This window comes from Cannabis sativa, chromosome 3, assembly GCF_029168945.1.
Source record: "Cannabis sativa cultivar Pink pepper isolate KNU-18-1 chromosome 3, ASM2916894v1, whole genome shotgun sequence".
NCBI classification, from domain to species: Eukaryota; Viridiplantae; Streptophyta; class Magnoliopsida; order Rosales; family Cannabaceae; genus Cannabis; species Cannabis sativa.
In genome coordinates this window covers 15893811-15904926 of record NC_083603.1, presented here as the reverse complement: position 1 = coordinate 15904926, position 11116 = coordinate 15893811, and positions in this window count along the sequence as shown.

Here is an 11116-nt window from a genome sequence, read left to right as displayed (position 1 = left end):
TCAAAGTTCAATATCAATCCCTTCCGATGCATACTCCATGCATCCAACCTGAGCTTTACTTTAACCAATGCTCTGGAAAGAACATAGCACTTCTCCAAATGCAAGTAAACTCTGTTGTAGATTATCATATCAGTAAAACCCTGTGTCTGATAAATCTAGGAAACTTTATTCACATAGTCATGTTTACTTTCCAATGTGTTGACGGCACAATAAACAGGATCAAGTATGTGAAAAGGGTTTCAGATGAATTTATACATTATGTACATATAATCATGAAATAAATCATGTGAACCATGCAACATTAAATGTTATTTCTGATCTATATTAATAAGTAAATCTGATTATATTGAAATGAGTTTTATTTAGAGCATAAAACCCAACAAAAAATACTAATAAATATTAATAGTTTTTTTGGCTAATTAGTAATTTTTTCCCCCGAACTTTGACATATACCAAATCATGCCCCCTGAATTTTTTTGGCCGTTAAAAATTCCCTTGAACTATTGAGATTGTTAGATTTAAAGACTTTTGTCTAATTTCATTCAATTTTACTGTTTGAGTGATTCGTTATGTATTAAACCATGCTCCCCAGACTTTGATAACTACCAAATCATGCCCGTTAAACTTTCATATGTACTAAATCATGTCCTCTGAACTTTCATCCATATTAGAATTTTTTACTAAAATTAGACAAAAGTCCTTAAATCTAACAATTTTAATAGTTTAGGGGGAATTTTTAACTGCCAAAAAAGTTTAGGGGACATAATTTAGTACATGTCAAAGTTCGGGAAGAAAAATTGCTAATTAACCTAGTTTTTTAAAAAATAATACCATTTTGTATCTAAAGTATTTCATATTATCTTGGGCAAAAACTCAGAATGGCAAACAAAATATAAATATGACAGTGAACTCCATTTGTTTCAATTCATGATCTTCTCATGCTTTATGAAAGAACAAGTTACTAACACCAAGTATTTCTTAATATTTTCTATTTTCATTAGTGAAGCAAAATGATAAGTGGACCTTTTTTCTTTAACAAAAGGTTGATTCGTCCAAACAAAGCAAAAGGACAATCACCCAAATCTCATCAACCACAAGCATTTCACCTCTTAAAAAAAGTTAAGAAAAGGTAACCAATATATGTATTAGTGAAAGTAATCTCAAAAGTGTATTATTGAAATGAATGGAACAGTATTTATACAAGGGAAATAACAGACTTTGACTTAAAACTAACATAACAGAAATCTGTTATATAAACCAGTCCAACTAACTTAACAGTCTAAACAACCAAGTAACCAACTATATTTAAGACTCCCCCTCAAGATGGAGTGTATAAATTTGATACACTCATCTTGGACAACAAAGAATTGAATTGAGTAGGAAATAAAGCCTTAGTCATGATGTCTGCAACATTATGCCGAGATGGAACATAGGACAATTTGATTTTGTTCTTGTTGATTTGGTCCCGAACAATATGACAATCTATGTCAACATGTTTTGTTCGTTCGTGAAAAACAACATTCTCAGATATGTGAAATGCAGCTTGGTTGTCGCAATGAACTGTGGTTGGTTGAAGAGATTTAATGCCAAAGTCAGAGAGGATGTTGTGTAGCCATAAAATTTCGCATGTAGTGTTGGCAAGTGACCGGTACTCAGCTTCAGCCGATGATTTGGAGACTGTGGATTGCTTCTTGGATTTCCAGGATATAAGAGATTGACCGATGAAGATGCAGAAACCAGTAATGGATCGGCGAGTGTCAGGACATGTGCCCCAGTCTGCATCAGAGAAGGCCTGAAGATGAAACAACCGATCGGCAGGAAGTTGTAGCTGACTATTAGAATGGAACATGAGTCCCTGGCCAGGGGTGCCTTTGAGGTATTGAACAATGCGATAGGCTGCTTTGAGGTGAGGTTGGCGAGGATCACTGAGGTACTGACTTAGTCTATTGACAACATAGCTAATGTCAGGTCTTGTGATAGTTAAGAACAAAAGTTTTCCAATAAGACTGCGATATGAAGTGGCATCATTAACAGGGGGACCAATATCTTTACTGAGAGACAAATTGGCATCCATTGGTGTGGAGACAGCCTTGGAACCGAGAAGACCTGTTTCATTTAAAAGTTGAAGTAGAAAAGGACGTTGAGAAACAGAAATCCCTGCCTTGGATCGAGCAATTTCGAGGCCGAGAAAGAACCGTAAATGGCCAAGATCCTTAAGCTGAAATTTAGAATTAAGGAATGCCTTGAATTTGGTCACCTCAGTAGCATTGGTGCTTGCAATTACTATGTCATCGACATAGACAAGGAGTGCAAGGAAGCTAGTGGAGGTTGATTTGATGAAAAGTGAATGGTCATAGGCAGATTGAAGAAAACCATGGTCAAGCAAGGTGTTGCTTAATTTGGCAAACCACTGTCGAGAAGCCTGCTTGAGGCCATATAAACTTTTGTGCAAGAGATAGACTGGATTGGGGGGTAATTCCCCTTCATGAACATATCCTTTACGAAGTGTCATATATACTTTTTCAGTAAGATCTCCATGTAAGAAGGCATTATCAATGTCCATTTGGTGAAGTGTCCAGTTATTGATAGCAGCCAAGGCTAAGAAGAGTTTAAGGGTATTAAATTTTGCAACAGGGGCAAATGTTTCTGTGTAATCAATGCCCTGTTGTTGTGAATACCCTTTAGCAACAAGGCATGCTTTATATCTGTCAATTTCACCTTGTTCATTGTATTTTATTTTATACACCCATTTGTTACCAATGGGTTGACAGCCTGGGGGTAGGGAAACAACCGACCAAGTGTTATTTTTCTTAAGAGCAAAAAATTCAGCATCCATTGCTTTTAACCACTGAGTGAACTGGGATGCATGTTTAAATGACTTTGGTTCACATTCAGTATAGGCATGAAAGATGGCATTTCGAAAGGAAACACTTAATTTGTCATAGTTTAAATATTTAATCAAAGGGTGATTAGTGGAAGATTGACAAATATAGTCTTGAAGATGAGATGGTGTTGAAGTTTGTCTACCTGCTTTAGTAATGACAGGCTGCTGTGGTTTTGTGGAAGATGCATCAGTAGTTGGGGAAGCATCAGTGACAACGGCTGGGAAAGATCGGGTTATTGCTGGCAGAGAAGTGGTAGAAACCTTTGATAAAGTTGTATCAGTAGCAGTAGGCACTGGTGTAATGGCAACTGGTGCAGTGTGAGATGGAGGTGCAGCAGTGGTTAAAGGCTGTAAAGGAGCAGGTGGAGAAGTTGCATCAGTAGCAGGAAACATTCGATCCAAGGACTGTGTGTTGAGGGACCCTTTTAGTGGAAATATTTGTTCATAGAACACCACATCTCGAGAATGAAAAATTTTATTAGAAGCAAGATCGAGTAGTGTGTATGCTTTCATGCCATTGGGATATCCAATGAATATGCATGCATGTGCACGAGGGGAAAATTTGTGTCTAGTGCTTGGTAAAGATGAAGCATATGCAAGACATCCAAAATTTCTTAAATGTGCATATGCTGGTGGTTTATTGTGCAGCAGATGGTAAGGAGTTGCAAGTTGTAATAAAGGTGTTGGTGTGCGGTTTATTAAGTATACAGCAGTGTGTATGAGGTAGGGCCAATATTCCAAGGCTATAGAAGATTGGAAAGCCAAGGCTCGGGCCACATTTAAGATGTGTTGATGTTTTCGCTCAACAACTGAATTTTGTTGAGGTCTCTTAACACATGAATTATATATTTGAATCCCTTTGAGGAGATAAAATGGTTTGATATTAAGCTCTTTTGCATTATCACACCTAACCGCTTTGATATTTTTGTTAAATTGAGTGAAAACAAGGTTATAGAATTGTGGAATTAGAATTTGCACATCAGATTTGGATTTTAGCATATAAATCCAAGTATATCTGCTATGGTCATCCACAATTGTCAAAAAGTATTTATAACCTTCAATACTTTGAACATGAAATGGACCCCATATGTCCATGTGTATTAAATCAAAACAGGCAGCAGCAATGTTATTTTGTGAATTGAAAGGTAGTCTTTTCTGTTTTGCTAAGTGACATATGGAACAAGGAGAAACATTAATGTGTTCAGAATGTAGTTGTTTATTAAGCAAATTTGTTGTGAACATGGAAGGATGTCCAAGTCTAGAGTGCCATGAATGTGCACTATTACAAGAATTATAGAATTGATTACAAGTAGATGAAAAAGGGGTTTTGTGAGATCTGTCAGATTGCAGCAAGAAGTATAGATTGCCAATCCGTTTAGCAGTCCCAATCCTCTTGTTCATTATGACCTGTATTGTGCAATAAGAATTGGTGAAAAGCATGTTGTTAGTTGTGTTGTTGAGATAACTCGATACACTAAAGAGATTAAATTTGAATGTAGGAACATAAAGAACATTTGAGAGGTGAAAATCTGGTGAGAAATTAATGTCACCTGAATGAAAAACTTTAGTGGTCGATCCATTAGGTAAGGTAACAGTGTTAGCTATAGTGTGTTTATGCACATTAGAGAAAAGAGAGAAATCACAACAAATGTGGTGTGAAGCACCACTATCAACAATCCATAGGTGATTAGAAGAGTTACCAGTAATATTAGATGCAAATGCATCTGTGGGAGGATGAGTTGGCTGTAGCTTCTGTATGAGGAGGGATATTATTGCTTGAATGTCTTCTTGCTTGGTAAGATTGGCAAGAACACTGTATTGATCAATAGAAGATGAAGCATTATGGACTGAGGGCTGCTCATTCTTTTTCTTGTCACCATAACCGGGGGGGAAACCAATCAAGAAATAGCATTTTTCTTTTAAATGCCCTGGTTTGTGACAATTAGAACAGTAGGGTCGCATCTTTTTATTGGATCGAGGATTGGTGGAGGCTGCAGAGGCTGAGGGATTTTGAGCCAATGCAGCAGGTTGTTGGCTTGAGTCTTGAACAGAAGCAAGCAGTGGGAGATGAGGATTTTTAAGTTTTCTTTGCCTTTCTTCATGGATAACCATGGAAAAAACTTTAGACAAAGATGGGAAAGGATCAATAAGAAGGATTTGTGCTCGAACAGGGAAATAAGATTCATTTAGACCTGTGAGGAATTGTAAAACCTGTTCTTGATTCAAGAAAGCAAGATTGTCAATAGAAGCAGCACAAGAACAGGGAATCCTTGGTCTTAATTCCTGAATTTCATCCCACATGCATTTAAGTTTTGTAAAGTAAGAACTAACCGAATCATCACCTTGACGAAGAGTGATAAGAGTTTCTCGAAGCTCAAAAATCCTAGGACCATTACCTTGGTCGAATCGGGCATGGAGTTCAGTCCACATCTCAGCCGAAGTTTCAAGAAACATAATACTGCTCTTGATTTCTGGAGTGACAGAGTGGAGGATCCATGACATTACCATTTGGTTACAGCGGAGCCAATGATTGTGAAGAGGATCTTCAATCGGAGGTCGAGGTAGAGTGCCTTTGAGAAACACGGTCTTGTTTCTTGCACCAACAGACAGTTCGAAATCTCGTCTCCATGCTTGAAAATTCTGATCAGAGAGGGGAGGAGTGACCAGTATCAGACCAGGATGATCCCCTGAACTGAGATAATAGGGGCTGGAACTATCTTCATGAGCAGGACGAAGATGAGGGCGATTCTGGTTATTGGAATTTTCTCCAGTAATCACAGGGGCTGGAGGAATGATCGGATCGTCATGTTGTGGAGCATCTGGAATCGTAGAGGAGGAATTAGGCGGAGGATTTTGGCCAGAACTCCTTAAACCAGTAGCTCGGGTTCGAGCCATGTTGAGAATCAATGGCAGAACAGAGGTTGTAGACGATGAAGGAAGAAATCTTAAGCAACTGATACCATATTAGTGAAAGTAATCTCAAAAGTGTATTATTGAAATGAATGGAACAGTATTTATACAAGGGAAATAACAGACTTTGACTTAAAACTAACATAACAGAAATCTGTTATATAAACCACTCCAACTAACTTAACAGTCTAAACAACCAAGTAACCAACTATATTTAAGAATATGTGTACATACATATATCGTACTCAAGAAAGAAAATAAGAAAAAATAGAGCATGAGCAACTTCCTTATATATATAAATATTCAAACAACGTGCATGTAATCTCCTCTCTAAATTAATAATATATCTTATAAAATTATTAAAGTATTAGTAAACTATAAGAATGTACAGAAATAATAAAATAAAGTAAATATATATATGCTTCAAAATACAAATGCAACTAGAGCAAAGCCGGTGGGGACGATTGCTAAAGTCGAAGATGATTGTCGAAGGCCTAGAGCCGAGGACGACTACCGATTGAAATTGTTGATCTTGGAAGACCAAAAAAACAAAGAACTTGAGAGAAATCTAAGTGCACAGAAAACCATTTTAAGAAAAATTAATAGCAAAAATTTTAATTAGATACATTTAAACACAATAATAAGATCTATGAGAGGAGAGATCTTAGAGGTTAAGAGAAAATATAAATATATATACTTACAGTGAGAGAAATGGACGTGAGAAAGAACTATTGAGGAGAGAGAGTGAATCGGCGGGGGTTCTACTTTGGAAATTTAGGAGTTTTACACAGTTTTATACAATTTAAAATTATTGGGTTTAGAGAGAAACGAAGAAGATGAATTGATGAAGAAAACAACTATTAATCCAAAAAAAATATGAGGGAAGTATTCGTTTTCTCGCTAGTGCAAAAATTTCATCTACCGCCAATAACTAAAATTTTTTATTTGTGTAACACTATTTGCCGCGGAATCCGCTCCTAATAATAAATACATGCGCTGATAATAGTTTTTTCAAATATTTTATTATTAGTGGTGGATTGCACCCGGTAATAAATATTTCTCCGCTGCTAATACTATATTATTATTAATTTAATATTAAAACTATTTAATAGTGTTGAATCATATATCCGATTGAGATTATTAGCGGTGGATTTGTCCCGCCCCTAATAATTTCGCAGGTAAAAATTATTTTTCTTCTAGTGGTACTCCGTGCCCCACAACAGTACAAAAAAACGTGTAGATTAAGTTTTCAAATTTTTAAATAATTTGCAAATCATAAAAATTAGAATATGTCTAATGTTATTCAACACGTATAAAAATCAAGTCCAATAATCAAGTTGAGTCCCTACCTCTCCCAAGTCGTTAAACTTTGTCCAAAAGACAATCTTAAGCTCTCAAGTCCCGATTTCTAATTATTTAGTCCAATCTTAGATATCACTCTCACATATACCATCAAATGGCTAAATGATTATCATCATTGCATTTTACTTTCAAAACTGAGTCCAACAACATATAATATGACTATATTTAAAATTTAGAGTTCTGAAACCTCATATAAGTAGTGCACATTAACTATCAGTGACGGTAGAAAATGGTATACCGAAAACATAACCAAAAATAGGGGTATTATATATTAAAACGACTACCTCGACTAGTAGATCACACCCATCCCAACCGTTTGTCAAAATAGTACACGATATCGCCGGAAAGGGGCGGAGCTACAAAACGTCACTGGAAAGTGGTGGTGGTTATGGCTTCTTGTGTGGTCTAGAGAGAGAGAGAGATGACGAAGCAGGGGGTTCTATTTTGTTTTTTTATACATATATATTTATTTATTGATTATGCATATATATATTTATCTTTCTCTTTTTGACTCGGTCAGTCTTTACATTCTCCTCTTCTTAAAGAAATTTTGTCCAAATATTTCAAAGTACAACCTCAAGTTGAAAATTAAACAAGTGAGGGTACTTCATATACATCTCAGACACTATCTCTCAAGTAGCCTCGTCTTCTTTGTGATTTCCATAAGACCTTGACTACTAGAATCTCTCTATTCCTTAACACTTTTAGCTCTCTGGCCCAGATTTTTACAGGTTGTTCTTCATAAGTCACATCTTCCTGAAAAGGGATAGCCTCATACTCAATGACATGTGACGGATCTACGGTGTACTTCCTCAACATAGACACATGGAATACAATATGAATATTGTCCAAACCGCCCTGGGAAGTTTGAACAGTAAGCAACCTCCCGAATCCTCTCGATAACCTCAAAAGATTCAACATTCCTCAAGGCTAGGTTACCCTTCGCTCGAAATCTCATTATGCCACGTGTAGGTGTAATTTTCAAGATGACGTAATTACCAACATCAAACTCAACTTTCCATCGATGGAGATCGACATAACTTTTCTGACGACTCTGAACAGCCTTAAGTCTTTCTTGGATTCCCTTAATCTGTTTAGTGGTACTAGTGATAATCTGGGGTCCAACACAATGGCGATTTTCATGGTCTCCCATATAAGGCCTCATAAGGAGCCATGCCTGTTAGGTTATTTTTAGTATTAATTTTAGATTAAGTTTAGTATATTTTTAATTGAGTTTTAATCGTGTTTGGAGCATTTTTACGCTCGTTATCTTTTCTTTTTCCAGATTTAAGATAAAAGAAGATTAGAAAAATATCAGAGGAAAAATATGGAAAAAAATATAAAAATATCTTACAAAAAGATGATATTTAAAATAGAGAAAATTATGCAAGAAAATAAAGCTGAAATTCCAAGCCTGAATTCGACTATGTTCTGATTAGATTTTTCAAAAAGACAAAACATGAAAGTTCTATATCTCTCCTTTATCTTTTCACAACATCTTCAACCGTTCAATTCCAACTAATATCGAGAGAGTTATGTCCAAAATACTATCAGTCAACGCAGTAGAAAACTCACCTCCTCTTCTAATACTAAGCAGAATAGGATTTCTAATCCTAAGGAGAGTAGGTTTTTTTTTCTTCAGTGAATTTTATTTTATTTTATCATTTTTGTGCTATAAAAGAAGTGGACTTCAATAGTTTTGGGCAAGCAATTTAGAGGGAAAAAGGAGTACGAATTTTAGAGACCAAACTCAATACAGGAGGCATTCTTCAGAGGGGTTTCAACATTATTTTATTATCTATTTTCTTCTCTTTCTTAAAGTTAATATGTGTGATTTTGCTTCCATGAATATGTGTAGCTAAACACTTGATTAAGGTTAGATGAATATTGTTTGATATTGCTTTATAGTATTAATATGATTTATTTTCCCCCAGCTTCTATATATTCTATTTCATTCGTGCTTAATTACTTTTAATTGCCTGATCACCAATTAATTGTCTATGATTTTGATGTGAGATATGAGAAGTGAGTGTCAATTATGCTATAGTGAAATAGAACTGAATTTCAATATAGGACGAGAGTACCCATATGGTTTAGATAGCTTATAGGTTTTCTGTTTTTAATGCCTGTTGCATGTTAAATTTATCACGAGAGTAGAAAGTTTGCATGTGATTGAGATTTATATATCTGAGAAGACTATAAATTACCTTAGTAAACCTTCTATTGTATAGAAATTGATAATAGGGAGATAATCATGTTAGGCCATAATCAATAGAAACAATTGAAGTCGAAGCCCTAGTTTTTATTAACTGTTAATTACTTTATTAGTTTAATTGCTTACTCTTTCACTGTTTTTATTTTCTAATTTTAATCCTTTCTTAATTTTTATTTAACCAAATAGAAGTAAATGTTTAATTTTAACATACTTAACTTTAATCCTCGTGGGATCGACCTCACTCTTGGTAAGTTTACTACTTGTCACGATACGTGCGCTTGCATGTGCAAGATATCACAACAAGTTTTTTGTGTCGTTGCCGGAGATTGATAGTTAATATTATTACAAATTAAAATTTGTTCTAATTTGGTTTTTCTTCTCAGTTTTAGTATTAATTTTTTTTTGTTTCCCACTTTTATCTTTTTAGTACTAATTTAGTTTTTTTTTTTTTAATTGTACTAATGTTTTATTGATAAGTTTGACCTGTAAGATAAATGCGGATGCTATACCTTGAGGATTTTGCCCAACAACACTATGAGCCATTCTATTCTACTTGGAGGAGATTTAAAGAGCTTGGAGAGAGATGTTACCCCACTTTCTCAAGTGGATGTTTTACGTCGCTCTTTTATAATGGATTTAAGGATGAAACAAGAAGCTGGGTTGATTATGGAGCAGAGGCAACTAGAGTGCCTGTATTAATGAGAGGCTATGATGTAATAAATCTGTTGAATAATATGGCAGATTTTGATTACGACTGGCATTGGGATCCATCACTTCAGGGTTGGAGTCTCCAATACCCACCTTATTGCCCAAATTCATCCCAACAAACTGAAAAAGAGGAGCAACTACTATCACTTCTACAATCACTTCCAGGAGAGATTAATCGCTTAACTGACATGGTGAGATCCTTATGTGATAATTCATTGACTCATGATTCAGAATGTAATAACTCCAATAATGAAAGTTATGAGAGTTATTGGTACAATGAAGGAGGGTCATGAAACACCCTAACTAACATAGGCGTATTACGTGAGTTTTAAACATACTGTGCAGCTCGTTGCTAATCAACGAGGTTTATGGAAAAACGTGATTAATTAAAATTTTGCTTTTTAATTAAACTTATAAAACAATATTACAAAAGACTCGGGATCCCGATTATAAAATCATTTACAAAAAAGATTTAACTGTTTAACTGATACATAAAATAAATGTCGTCTAACGACCAGTTACAAAATCAGCCTCGCTGTCCCGATGATCGTACGCTCCAGGCCTAACCGGCCCGACATGTACAATCTTCACAAGCTCGCTCACGGTCAATCAGCTATAGCCTTGCCTTTACCTACACATAAACGTAAACTGTGAGTCGACAGACTCAGTAAGAAAAGCATAATAATACTCATACATAATTCTAACTGCCGTGTCCAACACGATACTGAGTCCCGCTACTGCCGTGTCCAACACGGTACTGAGCCACTACTACCATGTCCAACATGGTACTGAGTCCTGAACGTTCATAGGGACGGTACTATTGACACGTAACAACCCTATCGGTCGAACCGGTCATACTCCAGCCTGTACCGACGTGTTACTATATCCTCCTGATCGGTCGAACCGGTCATACTCCGGCTGCCGGTCATACTCCAGCCTGTACCGACGGGATACGTCAATAGCACAGAACCACCAACCAGTGTCAGCCTGATCGGTCAAACCGGTCATACTCCGTTCTTGGTCATACTCCAAATTTC